At 32.5% G+C, this 19,090-nt stretch overlaps 1 protein-coding gene and 1 long non-coding RNA gene across 5 annotated transcripts in view; both read left to right on the top strand.

Moving 5' to 3' along the window:
• ROBO1 (roundabout guidance receptor 1) overlaps positions 1-19,090 on the top strand; it is a 374,585-nt gene that overhangs the window by 126,218 nt on the left and 229,277 nt on the right. The window lies entirely within an intron of this gene.
• LOC120596628 (uncharacterized) lies at positions 255-18,152 on the top strand. Its single transcript, XR_005651213.1, has 4 exons — positions 255-264; positions 5,866-5,872; positions 6,829-6,830; positions 15,233-18,152. It is a non-coding gene; the product is annotated as an uncharacterized LOC120596628 (long non-coding RNA).

The raw sequence follows: 19,090 nt of genomic DNA, 5'->3' as shown, positions 1-19,090 counted from the left end.
GATTGAAATAGAAATAGAAAGATACAAATTTGGATCTCAAGGTGCTAGATAGTTGAAAGAGCAGTGGCCTGGTGGCAGTGCCATTTAATTTACATTTTTGTTGATACTACATTTTAAATGTAAAAGAACAATATCTTTTTTATATTTGTAACAATTTAGATGGCTTAACTGATTTATTTCTTTCCTTCAATAAGTGAGCCTGTGATGATGATGATGATATTATTTCTATTATCATTACTACTCTTCATTTATACCGTGTGCTTTGTGGAGAGGACATAAATGCACTCTTTTCAGTAAGTGACGATGAGTTTTTGCTTATCCCTCTACAAAATGCACATTTCTTTCTGGTTATAAAATACAACAAATTATTTTCACTACTCTTTTTTTCAAAGAATGTATTTAATTGTTGACATCTTAAATAGCTATGTCAGATTCAATCTCATTTTAGCTGGTAGGACTGGTAGGATTTACATCAAATTAGATAGTAGCATCTTTATAGTTTAAAATGCTTCTAGTGCAATAATTTTACTAGAATTTAGGATAAGGAAGAAGAACAGTTCTATCTAAAAATAAATATGTGTCTTGACTTTTGTATTTGAACTCATTTTGTCAGGTGAACTATAATTCATAGACCCTAAAATTCACATGAAGCTTGAATCAATATTACAAGTTCTGTTACACATATTGTATAGAGTCATGTTGTATATTATACATAACTCTTGAATAATGATTATAGAATTTTTTTTTTTTGGAACAATTGAATTTTTCTATTGTGGGTACTAGAAAAATTGGTCCCTGCAGTATGTTGCAGACTGTAAATACTAGTCTTGTGTAGAATGTTGTTTGTACTTATTAAAACCTGATTCATGTGATGCCAAGTTTATCCTAAGGCTTTTGCAGGGGCAGGCATGTACATCAAGGGTAAGAAAGAGTCAATTTCCAAAGAGAGTGCTAGACAGCTAAATTCTATGGGGTTAGTTAACTCTAGTGGCCAATGCTGAATCCGAAGGGATTCAGCATTGTTCATTTTTTATTGTTCGTTTTTATTTTCTTTTCCGAAATGGTCAGGGGGGCATGTAGTTGAACATGTGAGCCAGAAAGCATTTGTGTTCTAATCCTCTAATTAGACTATCGTGCACAGATGGTATTTAGCTTTTTTTTTTTTAAATGAATGAAAGCATGTGGTAATGATGTTCATGAATTTTTATAAGATTAAAAAAATGCTACTTGGATTTTGCTTATATTTGCTTAACCTCCAATATAGGTCATGCCATGGGTGGAAAATTTTATGAAATTTATATAAATAGATGATGCCATTTTTCCCAGCCAGCTTGTAGGTATGATATATGTATAGACACACACACATCCCTGTCACATACGTACCAACACAGATCAAGTATATACTATTTAAAGCTTTGTGATAGCTTGTGGAGAAAATGAGAATTTTTCTCCTAAGTCTTTTATTCTGCCTGTAATTCCTTAGCTATATTCTTTAATAATTTTTAAAGTCCTACTTAACATAGTAAATTTGTTATATGTGCTATTTTGTGCAGTTTAAAATGTTTTTGGCAGAAGGGTGGTAGAGTCCATCCAGGGAATTAAGGGAAGAATAAACGACTGCAGGGGAAGACAATGAGCAATGTCAAATAGGAGCAACGATCGTATGATGCAAATTCAGTGAGCATTTTTCTCCATGTTTAAAAGATAACTTCCACAGAAAATGGCAAACTAGGAGCTTTAAAATTTTGTTTTATGATTGTAATTGTTTTATCTTTTGTCATCAGCCTACTCTATGGGAAAACAGATAATTTTTTACCTGGATTATAAAAGCTAAGGTTCATCTTTTGCTCTACAGAATACCATATGAATTTTTATTGCATTCTTTAAGGCTCCTGAAGATAAATATGTGAGTAGATAGCTAGCTAGCTATATTTAGAGAATTTGGCTCCACATATTCTATTTAGCTCTAAGATGATACTGTTACTATTTTATCATTACAAATGTAATTTGTCCATTTTATTTTGGCTAGTTATTTCCAAAGTAGTTTAAAATATGGGTGTCCACTATGCAATAATCTAAAATTACCCATTTTACAGCTTATTAGTATCTTCCAAGGTCCATGGCATTTAGACATTGAAGTTTTTCCCAGACTCAAGTTTGAATCCTGAACTGGAAGGTAGATTTAAGAGTAAATTGTTTGGGTTGTAGCTAGGCCTGGCTTACTGAGCATTAAAATATTGTGTCCTTCTTGGTATTTTAAACAAGACTATTCCTGAAATAATGTTTTTCACTGAGAACAGTGGCCCTGAATCAAAATAAATCTTTAGTGAAAGTTAATAAAGTGGTACAAGGATAGGCATAGGAAATGTGCCATTCAACACATAACTGATTCAAGAGTCTGTCAGAAGCCTGAAGCCTGTATGAACACAAGCTGTATTCCTAGTTTAGAGATCCTTGTCAAAATGAGTTTTTAATTTTGAATAGATGCAAATTTTTCAATCTGGTACAAAATTCAAAAAGTATTCAGATAATTTTATATAAATTTTGCCTTCTTACACACCCTGTTTTCAGCTTGCTTTTTTTTTTTTTATGTAGCGCATACAGTAGAGCTTCCTTACTTCTGAAGATTGCATAATATTCCATTGTATGAATGAAAAACAGGTAGCTTTACTTTGTATTGAAAGACAATTTTTAACTCAGGTTATAAATATTGTTTGAGTGGTCTGAGGGATATTGAAATTACAATTCTAATTAGAAGTGTACAAAATGCTCATTTTACTTTAAATTATTAAAAAAAAAAACTATTTGTTTTATGATATACCAGAATCATTTTTCTTAAGCCCTTAATGAAAATGATTATGCATTTTAATTTATTTTTATTTTACAAATTTAGCCTGTTGATGTGTTACTTAATTTTTTTCTTTAGATTTATTTTAGTGATGTTATCATGCTTTTTAATATTTCATATCAGTGAACTCTTCTAATGAATAGCACAGTTTTCACTGACTTTGTTATTCTGTCATCTTTATCAGTCTTTTTCATATGAAAATTTTAGTTTTACATCAGTATTTCTTGTTCTCAATAGACATATTTTTGAAAGTCTTAAAATTCTCCACAAGAATTTCCTGTTTTTTGTATGTACTATATTTTAAAATGTAGAACATAAGTATTATCAAGACTATTGTTATAAAACATCAATGCCATTAGTTGATTTATGTTTATCACTTGCAGTCATTCCTTCAGTAAATTGTACTTAGTAGCTACTATGTGCTAGACACTGTTGTAGGCCTTTGGATCTAGCAGTGAACCAAATGGATAAAAATTCTTGCACTCATGGAGCTTACGTCCTATCAGAAGTACAGGAATGGTCGTTGACACTATTTAGCGGAATTAAGTGGCTTTATAAAGTGATGCAGCCACACCAAGTGAATCCCAAATGATATTATGTACAGTATGAATAAAGTTTCTCAATAGTTCAAATAGAAAATAAAAACTTATGGGATCTTAAAGTTACTTATTTGGTTCAGAGTCTTCATGTACCTATTGCTGTGTTTGGTTTGACTAAAAATATTTTAAATGTAACACCAGAGAACTTTCACAATACATGTACTCTAAGACTACACTCTATTTGTCTCTTTACCATGTTTTCCTTATTGGTTTTGAGAGCAGGTCATCAAATATTTGTGTTAGTGATTGGCTTATCTCAAAGTATCTTGATTTTCTATTTATTCTAAATGTGGAATTTTCATGTATTTTTTCATCTTTATTGAAATATAATAGACAACTAGTTACCTGTATTTACATTGTATAATTCAATGAGTTTTTTTTTTTTCAATTATAGTTGGTATACAACAGACTAGCCTCAGCTGTACAGCATATTGATCAGAGATCCACACAACTTGCAAAGTGCTCACCCCACCAAATCTAGCATCTCTCCCCCCACCACATATTCATTCCAACATTATTAACCATCTTTCCCATGCTATACTCTACATCCCCATGTCTGCTCTGCAAACATCCACCTGCACCTCTCAATCCCTTTGCCCTCTTTCCGCCCAACCTCCCTCCTATCTAGTATCCCTCAAAATATTCTCTGTATCTATGAGTTTATTTCTGCTTTTGTTGTTATTGTTGTTGATTTTGTTCTTTAGATTCCACATGTATGTGAAATCATGTGATCTTTTTCTCTATCATCTCCTTCCTTTTAGTCTGTGTGTATCTTTTAATCTGAAGTGAGTCTCCTGTAGGCAGCATATGTAGGGGTCTTGTTTTTTTATCCATTCAGCTACTCTATCTTTTGGTTGGAGCACTAATTCTTTTCCATTTGAGGTACTTGTTGATAGAAATGTAGTTGTTACCATTCTTTATTCCTGTTTTTGATACATGTTTTTTACTCTTAAAGAAGTCCCTCCAACATTTCCTGTAATACTGGCTTGGTGATGGTGAATTCCTTTAGCTTATTTTTGTCTGGGAAGCTCTTTATCTGTCCTTTGACTCAAAATGATAGCTTTGCTGGATAAAGTATTCTTGGTTGTAGATCCTGGGTTTGCATCACATCCTAAATGTTTTGTGCCAAACCCTTCTGTCCTGCATAGTTTCTTTGGAGAAATCAGCTGCTAGTCTTATGAGTGCTCCCTTGTATGTATGTAACTGCTTTTCTCTTGCTGCTTTTAAGATTCTCTCTTTGTATTTAACTTTGGCATTTTAATTATGATATGTCTTGCTGTGGGCCTCTTTGGGTTCCTGGTTCTTGGGACTCACTGAGCTTCGTGGGGTTTTATGTCTATTTCTTTCACCAGGTTAGGGAAGTTTTCCATCATCATTTTTTCAAGTAGCGCTTCAACATCTTGCTTTCCTTCAGGTACCCCTATGACATGGATATTTTTACCTTTAATAGTGTCCCATAGGCTCCTTAAATTATTATTATAATCCTGGCTTCTTTTTTCTTGCCCTTCTGATTGAGTGTCCTTGGCTTTCCTATCCCCTATATAGGTCATTTGATCCTCTTCTTTATCCGCTCTGTTTATTCCCTCTAATATACTTCTCATCTCAGATAATGTGTTCTTCATTTCTGACTGGTTCCCTTTTACAATTTCCATTTCCATTTTATGTTTTTTATATCTTTGTTGAAATTCTCACTGAATTCATTTACCCTTCCCAAAGGTTCTTTGAGCATCTTTATAACCAGTGTTTTGAACTCTGCATCTGTTATATTGCTTGACTCCATTATTTGTGGATGTGTTCTCTTATATGGTTTCTACTTCTTTGTCTTCTCATTTTGGCTGCCTTTCTGCATCTGTTTCTATGTACTAAGCAAAGCTCCTAAGTCTCCCGGTCTTATCAGTGCAGCTTTGTTTGGTAGGTGTCCAGTGGCACAGTCCTGAGAGGAGTTCAGCTGCGGGCGAAATTTAACCCTGGCCTGTGCTCCCTCTGGGGCCACCTGTTAAGATTCAGCAAGCAATCCATAGATGCTGTACTTATAGTTGCTTCAAAAGGCCACACCAGAAACCGAGGCCAGCTCTCACCAGTGTGAGTCTAGGCTCTGTTCAGTAAGGAGCACCTGACTCCCGGAAGATACACCTGGATGCAGCTTGGGTGGCGCTGTGAGTTAGAGGAGGCAGAGTTTCAGGAAATCTGGGCAACCTCTGTTATCCAGTTCAATGATGTCTCTGCTACATCTGTGCTGCGTCCACGCACTGGGAGAGGGGAAGGCTAAATAGAGGAACAATGGATACTGCCAGCACTTCTGCCGGGGAGAGAGCCTCACCATGTCCCTCACTCAGACTAGTCAATGTCGCCCTATAAGTCCCTGCGCAGCTGAAGCAGCACGGGTACTCAGAGCGAGCAGGTCTGTCATCACAGAAGTCCGATCGTGGACATGGCCGCTGCTGCAGCTTCCGCCCCACTCAACCGCTAGGTACCAGCAGCCCCGTGTCCTGACCCTGTCCTATCTCCTGCTATTGCAGGGTGATTTCTTAGATTTCTCCTTGGTTGTGCAGCTTGTTCATCTAGCTCCCAGGTGACTTTCCCTTGCTATTTGCTCCTTGTTTCTGTCACAAATTTGATTTGGTTGCCAAAGGGATAAACAGAGCCTCTATCATCTACGCCATTTTTTCCTCTCTCTTTAAATATATGACCTTGATTTTTCCCACCTTGGATCAAATGAGTTTATTATTTCAACAGTCACCCGTTATGTAAATTGGAATACATTATGAATTGTAACACAAGTATTTGAAAGCCAAATACTAGTTGTTTAACTACCATTATTATGACTCTGTGAGCATAATATAGAATACAAACACTTATCTGAACTTATCAATAGACTGTAACTATTTGAATAAACACAACAAAACCTATAATATAATCAGATAACTTGGTCCTCATAAGAATGTATGGTATAATTATGGCTTAGATGATATATAGGTTCTTTAGCTTTTATTTCTCTAAGTAGATTTGTATTTGACGCCTTGGATTATTTTATGTGTGGTTACATTCTAGAGATCTATTTTAAGTGATGTAAAATGTCTCTTCATTATTAAAAACTTCATGTTACCATCTAACTTATTAGATGATACTTTCCAAAAAATGGAAGTAGTCAGTTTTGTTCTCTCAAGAAATAATATCTCCCATCCTTGATTTTTATTATTATCTTTTATTGATTACTCAGTTTTGACTAACCTTTTCATTCTGACACTTGCTGCTATCATTTTACTGTACTTATAATGTGAGTAAGTCTTGTTTGCCAATACTGAGTTCTTTATTGGTAAATCTTCATTAACTATGCTCTGATTTATATTTAGTATGTTAATATATTGTTCTTTTTGTAAGTGGTGATTGATTTCTGTGAACAAAATCTGTCACTAAAAAAGTGTTTAAATTGCAAAAATTGTATGTGTGAAGCATTTATTAAAAGCTCCTCTCTCTCCTCTGAGTTGTTAGTCCTGACATTTGACAGGTAAGGGCTTGATGTTTTTAACTTTGATTCCTCTTTTAATCTCCATGTGGGACAGATTTTCATGATTCTTTCTGTAACATTTTGTCTTCTTAAATCTGAATTGTCTGAATGTTCTGATGTTTGGAGACTGCCAGAATACTTGGCCTGAATTCTGATCATCTTTCAATTGTTAACATGCCCTCTCCTTAGTCTCTTTTAGACTGTGGATATTTTGCAGGTATTTCCATAAGCTATTGAGAGTGCATGCATTTTGATTTTTTTCTCTTCTAGTGTTGTTAGTTATCAGTGAAACGAGTCACTTTAACTATTAGATTTATTTTTTTTCAACTTGTCATTATATATGTTACTTATATGACTCTACAATTCTAGTGCCCTTAAGATTTATTTCTTCACTTTATTTTAATTGTGTTTAGTTTGCTTTTGCTTTCAAGTTTACTTATTTTCTAGTCTAGTATATTTCATAAAAATATCATGTCATTTGATAGCTATCACATTTTGCTGATCTACCACTCCAGAAAATCTAGAAGATGGCATGACTTATTTATAGTAAACCAACTGATTCCTTCTGATTATTCTTTTCTCTTTCTAATCATTCCTAATTTATTTATTATTTAAATGAATCACTTTATAATAACTCTGAAATTACCACCAAGTCTATCAGTTGAAGACTCAACTTATTCTGTTTTTAAAGCTCCAAAATGAAACTTTCATTTCTAAGATTTGTCATTTTCTCATTTTCCCATGACTTTTCTGGTAGTTTGTGATACTTTGTTTTAGCACGTCAGTGAAGTTATTCACAAATAATACATTTTAAATTACTATTTTTTAAAATATATGTTGAAGGTCTAATCTGTTATTAGAGTCAACAATTCGTTCATTCTGAAGTAAAGCAGATGGGCGTGGAATTATTTGTTTGGATCTAAGGTAAATTTAAGTAGAAAAGAGGTATTTAGTTTAGGCTAAATATTATTAAAGTAACACTAGATAATGTTGTTAAAGTAACAGTAATTGAAGACAATATTCTAGTTTTTTTTAAATTTTAGTTGAAATATTGATCATGGTAAAATCATTTATAATTTGATGCTAATAGTAAAATCAACTAATTAATTAGTTTAATTTCTTATATTATTCACCTCTGTACTTCAATTTTTCTTAATTAAATGCTTTTTTGAACTTCATCATATAATATAATTAGTAATAAAACAACAGTACTAGGAAATATTGTATACTTCAAAATATATGGCATACGCGTTTCAGATTTCTTTGCCCCATGGTCTTAGCCTCTATAATATTAGTAATTTCTCATATCAAGGTATTAGTTAATACTTTGTATCATATGATTGATACCATTGTATTATATTATAAAACATATGTTATGTTTGTAACACAAGTATTTGAAAGCCAAGTGCTAGTTTCCTTACTTCATATGGATCATATGTGTATTATAATGCAAATTATGAAGTATAGTTTTATGACATATTTTAAAGTTAGTTTTAAGCTACTTAAAAACATTTTAATGGTTTATAAATTTTAGAGAAAATTATTTTAACTACCTAATTATCTTTCACATCAGAATTTATACATATAAAATTACACAGTGTATTAACAAGAAGAAACAGGTGAATTTTATAAGCAGTGACTCAGTAAACATTTATTTAGTGCCTACTGTGTGCTAGATAGTTGCTAAGTATACATTTGTGAAAGATATAGTAATTTTTATTAAAATTGCTGCAAGTGAAGAAAGTGGAAATATATTAAGACCAAATCTGACAATATTTTAGCATATGTTTCCTTGAGAACATTCCTTTGAAAACTTAGATTATACCTACTGTTAGTAATGGGAATCATAAAGAATATTTCTATTGCATTTCCAAAGGGGCATATGGTATAATGGAGTATGAGTTACAGAGATAGACAAATTGGATTTGATGCAACTATAGCACCTTAGATAAGTTATTTAATTTTCAGAGGCTTAGTCTCCTCATCTGTAAAACTGAAATAAAAATATTTATATTAGTCACAGTGTTGATGGATACATTCAATGAGATAATTGAAATATAAAATATCCAGCAGAAGGTATGGCCCATAGAAGTCAACTGAAAACAAACACGGGAAAGTAATATTTATTAACCCTTCCAAGTTTCTCCTCTTTCCTGCAGATCATTTGTGAAAAACTCCCTAATCCTCTCTCAGGAATTCACATGAAATTGAGTTTAGATAGTTGAAAAAATACTTCTTTAGTTTAAGTTTATATTGGTCCCTTTACATGATTCAAATATTAGAAACATCTATTTTGTAAGAATATTTTCCAAATTGATATCCTATTTTTAATTTACTCATGTGTAAGAAGAAATTTCCTTAGTCCCAAGCATGTGACAAGTAATAAAACACTTGTGTAGACTATCACTCTGGGAAAAAATTGGAATTCATGTCTTTGATGTTGTTTCAGCTAGGGTTTCAATTCATGGACAGAAGTCTGTGGAAAATCCAGAAGTAAGATCTAACACTTCAGCCAGCTCATCTATTTTCCTTTGGAAGGAAGAGATAGGGCAAAATTGGATATCTCCAGAGGGAGATCTAAGTACAGTAGCACAATAAATCCTCTTTCAACTGACAGAACTACCTGAGTTTCTTTGGAGAGTTAAAGGGAGATAGGGGGAGGAAATATAGACTGATTTAGGGACTTATACATAGTCCTTTAATAGATAGAGGAGAGTTTTCAATATTTCCCCTTAGACTATGTTGGGGAGGGAAAGGATTTTATGTAAATATAATAGATATCAGTATGCTTAATATTTATTCCATAAATAAAAGAAAGAAAAGAATATTATCCGGTTAGTATTATCCAATCTAGGTTTTTTCCTGCTCTTCAACAAAAAAGGATCCATTTCTCCTGAGTTGGGAAATATAAAAATAATTTTTAATATTTTTTTCTAATTTTAAAATGAATTCTGAATTAAAATTTGTAAACTTTAATAGTGACATTTTTCTTCAAACGTTCCTTGGTACTTCAGATTTTAAATATTTCTTAATGGAAGAATTTTTGAAAAACAGTATTTATGGAATGACCAATATCATGGGAATTTCTGAAACTCTAAAACTTGGGCTATTGAATTAAATAAGACTTTTGGAAGGACAAATGCCTTGATTCGTCTGGGGAGCTTGCTGATAATGCAAGTGTTACTACCTGGAAACTAGCCTGCTTTTAAATGTCCAGACATTCTCCCACTTCTAGCCCCAAATGTATTTAATTTTAGATTTCTAACTAAACAGAATTTATCCTTTAGTGTTTTTATTTAATATAATGTTGGGGTCTCAAAGACAGTTACTGATTGTTAGTAAAGAAAATAATCCTTCTCAACTGTCAAACATCAAACAGAAGGTCATAAACCTTATAACGATAAAATAATTTTCTTTTGTCCTTTTGCAGTCCTCTAGGATTCCAGAATAGATTCAGATTGCAATAGAGGAAGTTGAAACAAGAGCAGAGTTGGAAAGTCCAGACAAGATTTATCAAACCAGACATTGTGCCTTCCCCCAAGTTCAGCATAGTTTGGAGTTACTTCCTTATCAAAGCACACAAGCAGTTCTGGGAAGGTTGTCTGTGTCTTCCTGGAGTGGTTCTACTTACTGTAACAGCAGTCGGGTTTGGTGGGGGAGGGGATGGAGGTGGTTGGTCAGGACAAGGAGTCATAGAAAAGAATATTTGTTAAAAGTCAAAAAATTCCCTAGGCCAGAGTATGTATAGTCAGTCACAAGTCTCAGAAAACAATGAAATGTTAGGCAACTTATGCTCACATCTTATAAAATATCTGCAATAAAATATGGTCCAGAAAGACCTAAATTCAATCTTAAGTCTCATATTGTTGATAACATAGCAAGTGACAAAGAAAAGCTCTTGTCCAAAATTGATGGGTCATAAATTTAAAGCAAAAAAGAGATCATTTTCTTTCATTCTTATTGTTTTTAATACTGTCGACCATCACGAGCATGATATTATGATGACAGATGGATTCATTCTACTTTCAGTTAGATGGATATAGAAATTCTTAAGTAAGTCTATTTCAGACTCAAATTTTTAAGTAGCCAGTTACTTAAAAAAAAACACAAAACTAAAACCTAGTTCTATGAATTCTTTTTTTTTCTATAAAAGCTTATAACACAAAGAATGTATTTTTCTAGTACTTAGCTCTATGAAAGAACAGTAGAATCACAAAATTAATTGCTTTCCTTTCACACATTATAAAATAAAATTAGAAAAAATAAGGCTCACTAATATGAAAGAGGAAAATAGTGCAAAAGTAGCAACTTTTTAAAGATCAGATGCACAGAGAAATATATGTAACTATTGAAATAAGTAGTACTCTGAAAAAAAGTCATACTTTAGTGTAGTGGTCCTCAACCTTTTTGGCATGAGGAACCAGTGCTCCTATGAGAATCTAATGTCTGATAATCTGAGGTGGAGCTGAGGCAGTGATGCTAGCGCTGAGGAGTGGCTGCAAATACAGATGAAGCTTCGCTGGCTCCCCTGCCACTCACCTCCTGCTGCGCAGCCCGATTCCTTATGGAGGATCCTCACTTTAGTGAAATCAATTGATGCCATTTGAAATTAGAGCTTGTACCTACAGGAGCTGAGAAGGCAGAAAGCTCCATTTTTTCTCCTAAAAAAGAAATTAATAAATTAAAAGATAAAAATCTAAATCTCAGTGTATTTTAATTTACAGAATAAAATGAAACTGATTCACATGAAAAACACAAACCTTCCTAATTGTTAATGCTCAGGAGTTTGGAATCAAATTTAATGTCATAAAAGTAAACCAGGCTTTATGCCACTGACTTTCATATACTGCTCTTGCCTCTTCTCCAAATATTCACACTCTTATGAGCACCAGTAGCTTTATATGGCTATTTTTTTTTTCCTTTCAGAAGGTTACTCAGAAGAAACAAGGAAAGGCGACTTTTCTTAACATAGGGAATTCTGTATTTCATGTTTTTATTAATGTCTTGACAGCTAACAAGAAATGACATTTACTAGGTAATTTTTATATTTCAGGAATTATACCTAGTACTTTGCACATATTATGTCACTTAAGCTTTGTGCTATTATTTTTATTCCTACTTTACAGGTGTGGAAACTGAGGTTTAGCAAAGAAAGGAAACTTCCTCAAAATCATGTAACTACTAAGTGGAGGCCCAGATCCCAAGACCAATAGACTGTTGTCACCATTCTCACTTTCCTCTGTTCAGTGATTTTTCTTACTAAGAGTATCTTGATGTTATTTGGAAAGCCATGTGCCCAGCACAAGAGGGTGAGTGAGTCCTGGCCGGTGGAGGCAGTACCTCTACCTCAGCCATTGGTGATGGCCTCAGCCATGACTCCAGAGCTTTAAAAAGACATTTTGCTCTGTGCTCCTGGGAAACATTTACTCCTTGTAAGGAGAGGCTTTTTTATTTCTACCATTTTTGTCCTTTTGTTTGAGGACATGATTATATAAGAATCATTTCTTACCTGCGAGGCAGTACAGAAGAAAGCCTTTTATTCCTAACCATTTCTGTCCTAAAGATATTGTGTGAGGATGAGAAGCTTGTACCTCTAGGAGTCATCTTTTGTTCACAAGGGACACTTAGGTGTAGAACTAAAATGAGAGCCTGTGACATTGAAGGCATCAGAAGATACGCTAAGGTCAAAAAACTTTGGACTTACTGCTAACTTATTTTCATTACGGTATTCTGTCACTTGCAGGCAAATAGATGGAGCTGACCAGGGCCCCTAAGGCAAATCAAGTGAACAAACCCCAAAGAATCAAAAGTGGCACCCATGCAAAGTTGGTTGACATAAAAATATGAACTAAACTTTAAATACAATGGATGACAAAAATATCCGTTAAAAGTAAAGTTGTTCTTTCCTTTAAATTTATGACTCATATTTTACACAATCAGTTGCCATGGTATCTTATTTTAAACAGCCATAGAAAGCATCTTAATCTTTTCAAGATGACCAAGTATTAGTACCCTATATATTGACGTTATTTCTCATTATTTTATTTAACTGTAGCATACATGAACCACCAGCTTTCTTGTTTAAAGCTAGTCATTATGAGTAGAAAGCAAATGTAAATTTTCAAAATGTTGGTTTAAATGGAGAGATTCAACCTCAAATATATTATATACAAGTTTAATTACTGGGTTAACTTCAGCAATAAAAGAGGCAGATTAATTAGAATATTTTAGCTCTAAAAATATTGAAGTTGTAACTTTGATTTAAAAAGATTCTATCATTTGAATAGAAAATAGTTAAATATCAATGTCATCGAATCACTCGTTGCAACAGAAAGATTTCTTTTTAAGAAAACTATGATGCTTATTTCTAATCGATTTATAATGAACTTTAAATTTTTAAAATAAATCATGTGTTTATTTTTTATTATTTTACTCTAAAATAGAAATAACTTTATAATTTACTGTTTGACAGCTAAAATTAATTATTGATCAATATTTTTAATATTTTATGCAAGCTTGCAAAGGAAGTTTCTAATACAGAAACAGGTTGGTCTTGTTCTACCTATACTTCTTTAAAAAATAAATAAATAAAAGGCTACATAGTTGAAGAAAGGTTTTACCTTTTGACATCTACATACCCATTGTTCTTTGTAAGCTTTTGTTCCCTAGCTCAGTCTGAGAATGGATAATTATCTGTAATGGAAGACAGCTGTGATGTACCAAGTGTATTTTTTCCCTTTTTATCTTGTGCTTGAGTGCATAATTCCCTTCCTGCTTCAGTGTTACATAAGGCTCAATTTTCCTATGTTTACTTTATCCTGAATTTTACTGTGAAGATTTTAACAATTGAAATCAATTATAGTTTTGTTGCTACCTTTGGATAATGCCTTAAATTATGGATTAAAGTGTAAGATTTCTAATAGTAGACCATTTTGTTGGGGAAGGTGGTAATTGTGCTAAGTACCTAAGACACAATGGATTATATAAAGAAAGGACAATAATATTTTAAACCACTCATTAAATTCACTCTAGTTTTATTTAGGTATTGCACTGAATGACATTGTCAACTTTTGTAATGCCTGTTTTTTATTTTTCAATTCTAACTCAGACCTTGACGACTTTTTTTTTCCCCCTGGTCTTTAAGGTCTCTCAGGGTTGCAGTCACATCCTCTATAAAATTTGGTAATAATCTTATTACTGAGTATGTTGCAATGTGTATTGTAATCATTTTCTTCTGTGGTCTGGTTCTTCTGGTACATTACTGAAACAGGAATATAGTCTTTATCAGGTCTTAGTGTCTCTACGTGTTCTCTTTCCTTGTGTCCTTAATTCTCTACACATACCTTATATCAGTGATAATTGGGTAATTAGCCAGAAATGCTGTCGCCTGAGCAAGAGAGTAAGAAATGTCTCATTGAACAGAATCATCTTTCTTTGAACTCATGGTTCATTTTTGATATGCTACAACTCTATCAGCAGGGAAACTTTCCTCCCCATCGGGAGTCTAACAAGCCTTTAAGATAAGAATAGACAGAAAGGTTCTGCTATTAGTCTCAATTCTAAGGCAAATTGGGTTATTCTGCTCTAGTCTCATTTTCTGCCTGCACAGCATGAGATCTTAGTAGATGGCAGAAAATCTTCTGTTGATTTGATGAATAACAAGATAAAGGTTCTATTGTGGGCAACTTGAAGAAAATTTGTAGCCTATTTGGCTTTTAAAACAAGCTAGAAGGCATTTCTGGAAGTCTAAAGAGCTCACTGGATTATTTGGTTTCAACTCTATTTTGAGGCAGTGTGTAGATTTCCGGACCAAAATGCCCTTCAGTGAAGAAAAGTTTCTGTTTCTGGGTAGTTGCATCATGATTCCCAAGCAAATAACTGAGTAAAAGAAAACATCTCTTAAAGACTCTGCTGCATTCTTGTAATAAATCACAAAAACATTGGTATCAGCTTTCTTAGTCATTCTGCAAGACTATAGTTAAGAATATTTCCAGATGTGTCTTACTGAAGAGAAGGCAATTTTCTTTTACGCACAAGAGATCCTTTCTTAACATTGAAGGGGGAAAAAATCAAACACTTTTTTTAGTCCTCTGCAGGTGACAAAATTTCAATTTCCTGTATCCTTAGACTGCTAGAATTTTGCTCCTATCCCCTGGGAATGAAGAGAGATATAATTATAACACTACAAATATACCTAAAGTAATATAAATGAAGAGGGCAATTTTCCAGTTTCTTGACAAGGTAGCTTCATGGAACAATAATCTGAAGAAAAGAAAGGAAAGGAATGCACAGGAATGGAACTGATTGCTTTGGTTTGTGGTAAAGGAACCATCTCTTGAAATATTCAAGCTAAGAGCAAAGGAATTTTCTTAATGAGGTACTGAATTGTTCTCCAGGATAAACAGGAACTTCAATGGAAATAATGTCCCAATTTGTCAAAATTATGATAGACTAAATCTTTCAAATAAGAACTGCAAACATAGTGGGCAATTTTTTCTTATTCTAATCACATTCTTGGTTGGCAGTAATTGAAGCACAAAGGGTTCTTTACAGTATAAAACCCTCCTGTGTAAATCAGTGCTATGTGTGGTATCACAATTTGATGCCAGTAGAGTTCTTTTATGGTATTATAGACTCTATTTCTTTTTTCTCTTCATCATCTCTCTATTTCCAACAGTTAAATACAGTATAGACAAAGCCCTATATGAACCCTCATTATACATCACAATTTAAAAATTGTGTAAGAGTCTGTTTTCACCAGTGCCAAATCACAATTATTCAGATGAATATTTAATAAACAATATGAAGAGTTCTCAGATTCATAAATGTATTCATGACCTGTATTGCTATGTGAGTTTATGCCTCAGCGGTACGTTATTTTAAAATATATTTCTGTTTCTAGGTCTATATAAGATTGCATTTTTTATTTAAGAAACTATGCATATATTCAAGAAAATGGCATGGTGAAGTGGGAGTGGAAAGCAGGGTTCTACAGAGGCAAGACAGCTTTCTTTATGAATTTTAGGATTTAGCAGTCCCCATCTTTCTAACCTTATTTTAGGTAAAGCATCTTTCTTTGGGCATAAGTAGTCAAAGGAATACCCATAGAAAATGCTGCCCTCTATGCATTCTTTCTTTTTTTCCTGTACAGACAAATGTTGTTATTAATAAATAGAAAATAGTTTTCTAAATGTTTCTATTGCTTTTGATTGTCAAATGTTTGTATTTGCCAATAATAATACTTTTTTAAATAATACTTTTCTGTCCTTTATTCCCTTTTCCAATTTCTAAATTTAATTACAAGAAGAATTATAATTTTAATGAACATACAAATAATATCCATATAAAAATAATGCAAGGAAGATAAAGTTGAAATGTTTTTATTTTCCAAAATGTGTAATGTTTTGTGCCTGTTCGGTGAGCATAAAATAGAATTTTCAAGAAGTATTCTTGTTACAATTGAATTGGTTGAAGCCACCTGTGATATACATAGATATAGATATTAAAAGATATATAACTTCAACTTGAGAATCTTATTCAGCATTTGAATTTTAAGCTAAATGTATTTTACATGGCAATGTTGGCTGCCAACCAAGCAGTCTTATCCTGTTGAGTTAGTAAATTTTTCCTATCAAATCACAAGTGAGTGGAATTTGATGTGTCCTGCTAATTTTCTTTAAAAATCAGAATTAACATTTCTATTTTTCTACTTTTCTATTTTTCACCATTAGAGCCATTTCCTAAAAGTTTTACCCTTAAAATAATCTTCTATTGCAGATTGCATAATTAAAATGATGACCTTCAGAATACATATGTATTGGATGGTTTCTATTGAATCTAAGAAATTCAAACCTAAGATTATATGTTTGCAGAAATATATTTAACTCACATACATTATTGTCCTGTGAGAAGGCTATAAATTTGTGGTAAAATTAACCCATAGTCATTTTACTTATAAAGCATATTAGTTGATTCTCTTTTAATGGTGACTTTTGTTATACCTTGTCTTGAGTGAGTTATGAAACTTAGGAAATCATTCCAACAGGGACAATGGGAAAATCTTGGGCTTTTCTGTAAATTTAAAATGCTGACCGGGATGAATGACTAGTGGAGTAAACAACATGGTCTTAGATGTAATGAGTGAAGCTGCCATTTGATGTGGAAAGTTGCGAGGGTCCATAGAGAACGTGAAGCAGGAAGAATGCCAGAAAAAAGTATAATTTTTTCACAGGTGTTCCTGTTCTGGAGTGTGGGGATTATTTTAGAGATCTGACAAACTAGCAGATGTAGATCTATATATGAAGTATTGAGAAAAATTGAAATCTTCCTGAGAAAACAGAATTTTGGGGGGTAATAACTGATATTTAGTTATTATGCTTATAGTCATCATGATTGTGATACATGGCATAGCTAGCTGTTGTCTTTAAAATTGTAATAAAATTCAACTGAAAATTTACTATTCTGCCTTCCGTTCTTGTAAAAACAGCAACTACTGTTTACATAACTTTGGAACACATAAAATCAATATGTATTTTTATAATGTCTTCTCTGTGCAAAGCACTGTTCTAGATACCAGTGAAGAATATAAGCATAAGACATTCTTCCTGACATGAAAGGTGTTCAAATATTTATGTCACAAATGTAGATGAATCCATAACTCTGTATTACACAAGATAATATATGATATGTATAGTCAGACAATATATGATGTGTACAGTAAAAAGAAAAAAAGATGATTCATTAAGCAATTAAGTTTGTGTATTCCCTTCTTAAGTTAAAAAATTTAACGTCTGATTTATTTAACCCCAAATGGAAAAAAATATGCTAGCAAGAAAAAATTTTGCCATTTTAGCATTAAAATGTACTTGCCTATTGTGATAAAAATCAAAACAATGTAGCATTTTTGCCAAAGGAGTGTTGTTATGACATTTAGGCAATTTCGATAGTAATTTGTTATTTTGCACTATTTGTACATTTTGTTCCAGTTGTTTGGTTTTCCCCTAAGCACTACACAGGGAAATTGTGCTTGATTAATCCAGTTCAAATTATTAATAAGTAAAATGTGCAGACACACATTCAGATCTAAAGTTTCCCACAAGACAGGCAAAACACTAGTGTAGTTTTAGTGGTACAGTTCAAATAATATATTACATTCTAAAATGAGTGGTGATGCAAAAAAGAAATTGGGAGTCTGTTTTAGTAAAGATATTGTCATCTATTAAAAAAACATGTTCAAATATGAAGATTTAAATCAGATGAAAGAAAATAAAAAAGTCTTTTTTTTCTTTAACCATTTATAATCATAAAGTTTTTATAATTAAACATTGTGTGGTAGTTAACATTTTTTAATGTCTCTTGTCTTTTTGTTTCCCACTAAAAATATGTTTTTTCTTATTATTTACTCAGAGTTAAATTTGAGAGGTAATGTTTTTTTAAATAATCTGCAAAAGAAGAGAGATTTTCTATACATGTTTAAAAAAAGTTAAAAATGTTTAAGAAACTTTTGCTAATCTATTAGATCTTAAAATAGAACATTTTTTGAAAATATATCTACTTATACCGATCTTGAAGACAAATTTTGTGGTTAATTTAGTGTCAGTGTAATAAATTTAGTAGTTAGGGAATTAATTTTCAAACATGCATTACTATGTAAAAAGTAATATCTTCCTTATTACCTATTTTGTTTCTGAAAAATTTATTTGCATGTATGTAATCTTGTTTAAAAATTTATTAAAACTACTAAACAATAGGCTCTTTATGCATACGCTTCCCAGGGGCTATGCTCTATGGATTTATATCTGAATTCCCTCAAATTACATTGCTTACACTAAGCAGTTAATTTGTTTTCACTTTAATAAATATTGTGGATGCCAGGATTATTTCTTTTGGTTAAGAGCAAACTGATCATTCAAGGCAAAGGAAAGAGTTCAGGGAAAGGTAAATGGCATTCCTTCATAAGTCATCAAGCCAATTGTTTGTTTTGTTTGCCTATTTTTGAGAGGAGTGGGATAAATATGATGGATTAGTGTAGTTTGGAAGATAACAAGTTAACATATTTCTCTTAATGAAGAAAGAGTTATTCTAATTATGTTCTTAATAAGGTGGGAAAGAGATAATGAATTTATAAACTACACA

The sequence above is a fragment of the Pteropus medius genome, unplaced genomic scaffold (genome assembly GCF_902729225.1).
Source record: "Pteropus medius unplaced genomic scaffold, Ma_sr-lr_union100, whole genome shotgun sequence".
Taxonomy (NCBI): Eukaryota; Metazoa; Chordata; class Mammalia; order Chiroptera; family Pteropodidae; genus Pteropus; species Pteropus medius.
The sequence above is the reverse complement of the archived record's forward strand: the minus strand, read 5'-3'. Positions and strand labels throughout refer to the sequence as shown.